Genomic DNA, 11,321 nt, shown 5'->3' with positions numbered 1-11,321 from the left:
CTACCCCTAGTGGCCACTGGCAGTACCGGACCCTTCCCGTTGGCCTCCACGGGGCACCTGCCACGTTCCAGCGGATGATGGACATCCTGTTGCAGCCCCATCAGTCCTACACCGCAGCCTATCTGGACGATGTTGTGATCCACTCCGAGGCATGGGAAGACCACCTGGACCGGTTACGGAGGGTGCTCTCGGAGCTCCGGCGGGCGGGACTCACTGCCAACCCTCGGAAATGCCACCTTGCCCTCTCCGAGGAAAAGTACCTGGGGTTCCAGGTGGGACGGGGTCTCATTCGGCCGCAGGAGAAGAAGGTGGAGGCGGTACGCTCCGCTCCGAGACCCGAGACCAAGACCCAGGTACGAGCCTTTTTAGGGTTGGTGGGGTATTATCGCTGCTTCATCCCCAACTTCTCCTCTTTAGCCACCTCCCTGAGAGACTTGACCAGGAAGGGGCAGCCGGAGAATATACAGTGGACACCAGCAGCGGAAGAGGCCTTCCAGAGGGTGAAGGGGGCCCTCATCTCGGAGCCAGTCCTCCGAGCCCCGGACTTTAGCTGCCCCTTCCTGCTGCAGACTGGGAGCCGTTCTGTCACAGATCCAGGAAGGTGAGGAGCATCCGGTCATTTATATCAGCAGGAAGCTGATACCGGCCGAGAGGAAATACGCTGCGGTGAAGAAAGAGGTCCTGGCCGTCAAGTGGGCAGTCCTGGAGCTGCGCTACTACCTCCTTGGCCGGAAGTTCACCCTGGTCAGACTTGACCAGGAAGGGGCAGCCGGAGAATATACAGTGGACCCCAGCAGCGGAAGAGGCCTTCCAGAGGGTGAAGGGGGCCCTCATCTCGGAGCCAGTCCTCCGAGCCCCGGACTTTAGCTGCCCCTTCCTGCTGCAGACTGGGAGCCGTTCTGTCACAGATCCAGGAAGGTGAGGAGCATCCGGTCATTTATATCAGCAGGAAGCTGATACCGGCCGAGAGGAAATACGCTGCGGTGAAGAAAGAGGTCCTGGCCGTCAAGTGGGCAGTCCTGGAGCTGCGCTACTACCTCCTTGGCCGGAAGTTCACCCTGGTCACGGACCACGCGCCCCTTCAGTGGATGGCCCGCGGCAAGGATACCAATGCCAGGGTGACCCGATGGTTCCTCGCGCTCCAGGACTTCCACTTCGGGGTGCGTCATTGGGCTGGAGCCGCGAACGCCAACGCGGATGGCCTCTCTTGGATCTGGGCAGCTTTCGCATGTCTATCAGGGGTCACTCCCCACCCACCCCCTATCTCTCCCCTACTATGTTATATCATTAACAGGATCAGGACAACGCTTGGCAGGGGGGTGGTGACGAGCATCCCGAAGCTTCATCAGCATCACCCTGGAAACAAGCAAGGAACACCTGGACGTCCTCATCACAGGCTGATCGGTCACAGCTGCAGCTCATCAGGCGGTGGCCACATAAGCCACGCAAGCCCTGCCATCTGGGAGACTTCTCCATGAGACTGAGCACTAACTCGCCCTCTCATTTCTCCCACAGACAGCAGCGTGTGATCGACCAGCCCCACAGGAGCACTGCACGGACCCTCTGCACTGAGAAGACGGAAGAGAAAACTTATGTTTTTTTTTCCCTATCAAAACGCAATTTTATATGAGTAGCATTTTTTTAACAATGCAGCAAACATTTTTAAATATCTTAAAAATACTTTAATATCTTTAAAGCGTTAACATATTTTTAAAATTTTGTTTAGTAGCCTATAATTTGGTAAAAATCTAGAAAAGATGATGCTGTATTGGCTGTGACTAAGCACAGCGGGTTAAGATATTGCTTCCTGTTTTTTTTTTTTTTTCTTTTTAGAAAAGAAAACGCAGTACTTTATTATTATTATTATTATTATTATTATTATTGGCAAAGAAATTTTTTTAAAAATAACGTTATTAACCGTTATTTTTTCTAGGCAAACTGTTTTAGGCACGATAACAATACAGAGGAGTGCAGGAACAGAAACGTTAAAATATTGATTCTGCTCGGAGTGAACCGATTGGATTTGTTTTTTGTTTGTTTGTTTTCAAGCCCTGGTACTAAGCCTTTGATCACTTAGAATCCACTATGGAGTTGGTTTATTATTTAAATTTTTCCCCTTGTGAATTTGTTTGGTGCAGCATTCGATATGTATATAGGTCTGCTTGAGTAAAAAAATCCAGACACACGAAACCACTGAAACCGATTCAAAACGATTGTAGTATACATGCCAGACCAGTATGTCTCGCTATAATTCTGCCACAGAGATACACTAAAAATGGAGAAGAAGTCTTGGAGCATGCGCATAAACATTGCATGCTGTATACATACATATTTGTTTTAGTAATTTTTTATTTTTCTTTAGTAAAGCTAATAGTCTCAGTAACTTCTGCAGCATGAACACAAGCATGTAGTCCGCCATTGTTGTTGTTGTTGTTGCTGTTACGTAACGTAGCGGTGTCTGACTCATGTCGGGATGTGGGGTGATGACATCGTCGTTTCACAAAATATACGGATTGGCTGTACACACGACAATGCAAGGGTGTTGTTTTCAGATTTATCCACTCTCGGACCTGGTTAAAAAAAATAGCGGTTTCAGGCTCCCAAAACGCCAGATCTGTCTGGACGAAATGCCGATACGATACAAATTCTTTACATATACCGCTAAATGCATCTCTGGGTGGACGGGGCCTCAAAGTTGGTTGAACCTCCTTATTGTAACGGCCCCAGATGTGCTAAAACAGTAGCCACATTTAAATCTAGACTCAAAACATTTACTGAATGAACTCTGTGCTATGTCCCAGTGATTGCACTGTATTTTAAATATATACTATTTTTTATTCTTACCTGTTTTAATTCCTCTTTAAATACATTTGTCTAACCATTTTAAGATTTTTATACTTTGCTTTTATTGTTTTGATTATTTTAATTCCTTTTTATGTAAAGCACTTTGAATTATGAAATGTGCAATATGATGCAAATAACACTTGCACACTTGCAAACACACATTTCAAGCAAATATTAAAGAGCTGGCTGTCTGGTGCAGTCCCAACAACCTGGAGCTGAACACACTCAAAACAGTGGAGATGATCGTGGACTTCAGGAGAAACCCCCTGCTCTCCCCCCACTCACCATCATGGACAGCACTGTGTCTGCAGTGGAGTCATTCAGGTTCCTGGGCACCACCATCTCTCAGGACCTGAAGTGGGACAATCAAATTGACTCTATTGTTAAAAAGGGCTAACAGAGATTGTTCTTCCTTCGCCAGCTGAGGAAATTCAACCTGACTCAGGAGCTGCTCAGACAGTTCTACTCAGCCGTCATTGAGTCTGTCCTGTGTTCTTCTATAACTGTTTGGTTTGGCTCAGCTACCAAATCAGACATCAGAAGACTACAATGGACAGTCAGGACTGCTGAGAGGATTATTGGTGCCTCCCTGCCCATCCTCCAAGATCAGTCGTGGCCTAATGGTTAGAGAGTTGGACTTGTAACCCAAAGATTGTGGGTTTGAGTCTCAGGTCCGGCAGGAATTGTTGGTGGGGGGAGTGAATAACCATCACTCTCTTCCACCCTCAATGCCATGACTGAGGTGAGACCCTTAAGCAAGGCACCGAACCCCCAACTGTTCCCCGGGTCCCGCAGCACATGGCTGCCCACTGCTCCAAGTGTGTGTTCACATTGTCACCATACTCAGCCACACCTCACTTTACACTTCCGGAGTGAGGAAAAGGGCTGGTAAAATCACTCCCATGCCCAGCACACTTCCTCTTTGAACTGTTGTCTACAGAGCACTGAGAACCAAAACGGCCAGAAGACCAGTTTTTTTTTCAGGCCATATCCCACCTGAACAACACATAACACACCTCAGGACTGTACATGTGTAAATAACTATTCTAAACTTTCATCTGTAAATAGCAAATATGCACATTCACAGTTCTGTCATCTGACATTTTTTGGGAGCTGGAAGCTCCTGACACCAAGACAAACTCCTTGTGTGGGTAAACATACTTGGCAATAAAACTCTTTCTGATTCTGATATTAACATTAATGTGATAATTGTTTCACACCACAGATTCTTCACTGGAACAGAAGTCCAAACCACATTAGGTGAAAGTGTTGGAGAAACACACAGCCTCACTTCCTGTTTGACGCTGACAACATCGACTTAACCCTCATGTTGTGTTCAGGTCATTTTGAACTGGAGAAAATTTTACTTTTTCCCAAAAATGCAAGTTAGTGTTATGGAATTGGACTAAAACTTACTGACTTTGCTCACATAGGTTTTAACAATAGCAATTCCCTTCACCATCCGCATTTTGATTCCGCAAATCAGTTTGGGCGAATGCAAACAACGTGATTATTGACCATGAGCACAAGAAAAAATTCTAGGCAAGAAAATATGCAATCTAACTGAGGGAAGAAGTCTTTCATTATTGTAAGTTAATGTTAAATAGAGAAATAAAAATACAGATTTTTAAAATTGTAACTTCAAGCATTTATTGAAGCACAAATTCAAGCACCAAAAGCAGCCCACACTCTCTAAGTTCTCTTTAATTAAAAATATGCATTTTCATTCATTCAAAGGCAGTTACAGGCACTATTAAAGCTAATGTAATATAGTTATATTTTATATAGTTTTATGGTTATGTGGCGAGCCTGTGTATAGTTTTACACATCAGCCCAGTCTATTCTGTAACGTTAGTGATACGCAGTCAGGTTTTTTTTACATTAATCTGACAATAAATGTAGCACACCCAGTTTTTCTGATGCACACCCAGAGTCCCTTTTCTGGTTACGTAAGTGGTGGCCATGAAAAGAATGTGAACACTTAGGGTGTTTTCACATGAAGTATATTTTAAATGAACCAAACCCAGTTCAGTTAAAGTGAACCAGAAAGTGAACCAGCGGCGAGTATGTATATTAAGTATATTAAGAAACAATAAAAATGTTGTTCAAAATGAAGACCCAACACACTTTCTGACTGTCAAGCATTAGTGGAACATGTTCAAAATAAAGTTAAAAATAAGTGAAAAAGTGTCTCAGAAAACAGAAGTTAGTTAGTATGGAAAATTCATTTTCAAGAAGAGGGGCAGAAAGAATTAAAAGTGATAGAGTAACTTTGTATTTGGTCACTATTCTCAAACACTCTGAACCTCTGATGGAGAGTCTATTAAAAGATACAATATCGTACAACACCAAACTCATATTAACACAAATACATCTGATTTAACTGAACTATGCAATAAGAACAACAAGTATTTCAGTAAAACCAAGTAAATAAGTAAAAAAGTGTCTCAGAAAACAGAAGTTAGTTAGTATGGAGGACAATTCATTTTCAAGAAGAGGGGCAGAAAGAATTAAAAGTGATAGAGTAACTTTGTATTTGGTCACTATTCTCAAACACTCTGAACCTCTGATGGAGAGTCTATTAAAAGATACAATATCGTACAACACCAAACTCATATTAACACAAATACATCTGATTTAACTGAACTATGCAATAAGAACAACAAGTATTTCAGTAAAACCAAGTAACAGCACATGTCCACAGGGCCTTCATCTTTCACAAGCAGCACAGATAAATGCATGTTCTCTGAAACTCTGTATCTGCTCCACACGTAACATATCATCACATTAATCTGAACAACAAAGAATACGATAAACAGCGAGACTGTGGGTTATAGACCCTCCTACACACAGCACAATCATTATTTGATCTTCAGCTGAATACTGTATTAAAAACAGAAAAACAAAACAGAAGTTAGTGTATAAATAATTAAATACTCACAGAGTATGAGAGGCAGTGGACCGGACCCCATACTGACACATCAATAGACTGTTTTAATAGTGCTGTGTAGCGTCTGGACCACTCCAACACACAATATATATTTTGTTAGCTAGATTTCACAAATACTTTGCATCTTTCACAAGCAGCACAGATAAATGCATGTTCTCTGAAACTCTTCATCACATTAATCTGAACAATAAAGAATACGATAAACAGCAAGACTGTGGATTCATAGACCCTCCTACACAATCATTTATCTTCAGCTGAATACTGTTTTAAAAACAGAAAAACAAAACAGAAGATAGTGTAGAAAATAATTAAATACTCACAGAGTATGAGAGGCAGTGCACTGGACCCCATACTGACACATTGACAGACTGTTTTAACACGGCTGTGTGCACTAAACCAGACATTTCCTGCGTTTCACAATACAAGAAGAGATGAGGGAGGAGGAGACAAAACTCTACACAGAAATGCATGAAGAAATAGCAAGAAAACGAGATCCATTCTAAGATATTTACTCTTTTAGTGCATGCAAGTTGCTAAAGTTGTTTTCTACTTGAAAAGTCTGTTTCACAGAGAATGTCTTCAGTAATTGTTCTCACACTGCACTCTTTTGCTCGTTCACACTGCCAAAGCCTCACAGATTATGGACAGATCAGAGAATACCAAGTAAAATCATGAGCTGACTTCTAATGTAGGCCTGTTCAGGCCCGCTCTTATTTGAGTTATTCTCTCATCAACAATTACAGCGGCTTGATTAATGGCAACTAAACTGCTTTTACACAATGATCGATATAATTAATTATTAATCCAATGTATCTGTTATTTCATTCTGGCATTATCTGAATATTTTAGTTCAATAAAAAACATGATTTCTGTAACATGATCAGATACAAATCTGCTTTGTTGTCACAAAGTATTGTTGCATGAAGGCAAGGCAAGGCTAGGTTTAAAGGGAAAGAGCACTTTTAGATAAACAAGGCAATGATAGATGGCACTGGTGGAGGTAGGAAAACAAAGTTCTTTATGAACCGCAGGATTGCTTGTAATAACGATTTTAATGCAAAAGGAAAGGCAGTAGAGCTGACTATTTCTGTCGTAAGAAAAGTAGTTTAAATGTTTTGCCACTTGCTTGAGCAACTTAATATATAAGTAAATGCAAAAGTAAAAAGCATTGAATAATGTGTTGCTTATATTTATTGTGTTTAAACATGTCTGTGAAAGATTGTATTACTGTGCTGTGTAAAAAAAGAATTGCAATGCTGAAAAAGCATTTTTAGTGACAATGTTTGGGTTTGAAATCAAATTAATGGATAAATGTTGTGTTTGAATAAATGCCTAAAAGTATCACTATAAATAGTTATAAATTATAAAAAGAATGCTTTAAAAAATCTGTATCGGTGATCAGAATCGGCAGACACTGCTTTCTGTGATCGGTGATCGGCCTCAAAAATCCTGATCGGAGCACCCCTAATATCATACAACACCAAACTCATATTAACACAAATACATCTGATTTAACTGAACTACTTGAAATAGGAAGAACAAGTATCACAACAAAAACAAGTAACAGCACATGTCCACAGGGCCTCCATCTTTCACAAGCAGCACAGATAAATGCATGTTCTCTGAAACTCTTCATCACATTAATCTGAACAATAAAGAATACGATAAACAGCAAGACTGTGGATTCATAGACCCTCCTACACAATCATTTATCTTCAGCTGAATACTGTTTTAAAAACAGAAAAACAAAACAGAAGATAGTGTAGAAAATAATTAAATACTCACAGAGTATGAGAGGCAGTGCACTGGACCCCATACTGACACATTGACAGACTGTTTTAACACGGCTGTGTGCACTAAACCAGACATTTCCTGCGTTTCACAATACAAGAAGAGATGAGGGAGGAGGAGACAAAACTCTACACAGAAATGCATGAAGAAATAGCAAGAAAACGATATCCATTCTAAGATATTTACTCTTTTAGTGCATGCAAGTTGTTAAAGTTGTTTTCTACTTGAAAAGTCTGTTTCACAGAGAATGTCTTCAGTAATTGTTCTCACACTGCACTCTTTTGCTCGTTCACACTGCCAAAGCCTCACAGATTATGGACAGATCAGAGAATACCAAGTAAAATCATGAGCTGACTTCTAATGTAGGCCTGTTCAGGCCCGCTCTTATTTGAGTTATTCTCTCATCAACAATTACAGCGGCTTGATTAATGGCAACTAAACTGCTTTTACACAATGATCGATATAATTAATTATTAATCCAATGTATCTGTTATTTCATTCTGGCATTATCTGAATATTTTAGTTCAATAAAAAACATGATTTCTGTAACATGATCAGATACAAATCTGCTTTGTTGTCACAAAGTATTGTTGCATGAAGGCAAGGCAAGGCAAGTTTATTTATATAGCACATTTCATAAACAATGGTAATTCAAAGAATAAAATAATAAATAAATAAATGAAAATAGTAATACAAGGAATTTAAAAACTTTGAAAAAGATTTAAAAAATTGATTTAGAAGGTTTAAAATGAATTTAAAACAGTTAAGAATAGAAAAAGATTATACATAAAATATTGTGCAATCAGTTCGGACATCGCACAGTGCTCATTCAATAAATGCATTTTGAATCTGCATTTAAATGTGACTAATGTTTTAGCACATCTGATCTCTTCTGGAAGCTGATTCCAACTGCGGGTGGCATAATAACTAAAAGTGGACTCCGCTTGTTTTGTGAGAACCCTTGATATTTCTAACTGACTCAATCCTAATGATTTGAGTGGTCTGTTAGGTTTATATTCAGTGAGCATATCTGCAATGTATTTAGGTTCTAGGCCAATGAGTGATTTATAAACGAGTAAAAGTACTTTAAAATCAATCCTAAATGTAACTGGAAGCCAGTGTAAGGGCCTGAGGACTGGTGTAATATGCTCAGATTTTCTGGTTCTAGTCAGAATTCTGGCAGCAGTGTTCTGGATGAGCTGCAGCTGTCTAATGGTCTTCTAGGGAAGGCCAGTGAGAAGACCATTACAATAGTCCACCCTGCTGGTGATAAAGGCATGAACAAGTTTCTCCAAGTCTTGACTGGAAACAAAGCATCTAATTCCTGCAATGTTTTTGTGATGATAGTATGCTGATTTAGTTACAGCTTTGACATGACTACTGAAACTAAGGTCTGTCTCCAGAATCTCACCAAGATTCCTGACTTGATTTTTAGTTGTTAGACCCCTAGAGTCAAGATATGCCTCTCACTAGACATTTTGCTTCACCAGCTGGTATTGTTGCTGATCAAATAAAATGTAAGAAAACAGAGACTCTTAAATGTGACATTAGATGGGTTTTCTAAGAAGGGAAGTAAATGAAAATGACATGCACATGTTGCTGTGAATCTTTTGCTCTTGTGGTAGTATTTTAAGGTTTATGAAACTAAAGATGCAGAATAAGAATAACTATCTTTCCCACTCTGGTTAAAACTATAGAGCAGAAATAGAGCAGAAGTCAAACCACAACCATCAGCTCAACCTTTATTATGCATCTTAACACTTATGTCATTTTTTCACAACAAGCAGCTTCTAAAGTTAGCAATGCACAAATAACAATGTGTCTCCAGTGATGAGCTAAAGAAGCTGGATCAACACATGAAAATATGAGGCACATTGCCGTAAATGAGAATTTAATTTTTTTACTACCCATGGCCTCCGAAAAATGAGGCCCACAATAGAAACAGCCCACATAATGCTGTGACTTCCACTACAAGGTACCAAACCACACCACTGAGAGAAGCATCTGCAGAACTTGCTTTGAATGTGAACACTGATGCTACAATTATATTAGAGATGTTACCATTTGTATGGTTATCAAATCTCTGCAAACATAAACTAATTATAATAATTTAGACACATAATGATTACATATTTATATGTAAATATATGTCTCAGACATTTTGATATCCTGAGATACGGACAATACAAACACAGCGTATTAACATACAGGCATTGGTTTCCACATCTCACTGAGAGAAGATGCAGGAAAGCTTCATATATATATATATATATATATTAATCAATCCTAAATGTAACTGGAAGCCAGTGTAAGGACCTGAGGACTGGTGTAATATGCTCAGATTTTCTGGTTCTAGTCAGAATCCTGGCAGCAGTGTTCTGGATGAGCTGCAGCTGTCTAATGGTCTTCTTGGGAAGGCCGGTGAGGAGACCATTACAATAGTCCACCCTGCTGGTGATAAAGGCATGAACAAGTTTCTCCAAGTCTTGACTGGAAACAAAGCATCTAATTCTTGCAATGTTTTTGTGATGATATTATGCTGATTTAGTAACTGCTTTGACATGACTACTGAAACTAAGGTCTGTCTCCAGAATCACACCAAGATTCCTGACTTGATTTTTAGTTGTTAAGCTATGCATTCACCTTGAGAACTTCAATGACTTCAGTTTTCTCCTTGTTTAACTGAAGAAAGTTCTGGTACATCCAACTGTTAATTTCATCAATGCATTGGCAGAGTGAATCAATGGGGCTGTAGTCATTTGGTGATAAGGCTAGTTAAATCTGGGTATCATCAGCATAGCTGTGATAGGCAATTTGGTTCTTTCTCATTATTTGACTTAGTGGGAGCTAGTGTTGTTTTTGGCGGCCTGTTTTAAATTTTAGTCTAGTCTTTGTGCAAAGCTGTCATTTTAGTTTTTATTAGTTTTAGTCACGTTCATACTCTTTTTAGTCTAGTCAAGTTTTAGTCGACTAAAAGTCTGAGCATTTTAGTCTAGTTTTAGTCGACGAAAACTGATGACATTTAGTCTAGTTTTAGTCAATGAAAATTGTATTTTAGTCTCTTTTTAGAAATGCAATTCTATTTAACCCAGTCAGTATAGTATAAGTACCTAGTAGTATAGACGAAACCAAAATTTTCTTTAAGCCAAACCCATTTCAAACAAGGTTATCTTATTATATTATTGTTACCTTATAGACTCAAGAAGAAGAATCAATTCCAGACACGGAAGACGCTCTGATTTGAATTTACAACATTTATTTTACCAACCAAACATGTTAGAAGTACACACACATACATTTAAATAAAGACGAACCCCGGCTGGCCGGCCATCGGTCCCTTTCTCTGTGTCAGACTTAACTTTGTTTGGTTTTCGTCTTCTAAATCAGTGTTGCCCAACCTTTCTTTAGTCGCGGCACCCTTTGGAAATTTTAACAAATTTGTGGCACCCTACAAAATTAATTTGGTCACAATATTTGAATTTCTAACTTCGATATGATAATTTGAAAAGTATAGATATTTGGTACAACAGAGAAGAACTGCAGAATATAATGTCATACAGATATTTTTAATATTATAAAAAATCAGTAGGCTAATTTCTAATGAAAAGACCAGTTTATATGACAGATTTTAATGTAGGCTTTTATTCATAAACATTGTGAGATAGTTATAATGGTAATTAAACAAAGCTTTGCTCACCAATTATCCAAATAATGTTTAATCCTAGAAAGCTATTAT

The sequence above is a fragment of the Sinocyclocheilus grahami genome, unplaced genomic scaffold, assembly GCF_001515645.1.
Source record: "Sinocyclocheilus grahami isolate Dianchi unplaced genomic scaffold, SAMN03320097.WGS_v1.1 scaffold914.1, whole genome shotgun sequence".
Taxonomy (NCBI): Eukaryota; Metazoa; Chordata; class Actinopteri; order Cypriniformes; family Cyprinidae; genus Sinocyclocheilus; species Sinocyclocheilus grahami.
This window is presented reverse-complemented; position numbering follows the sequence as displayed.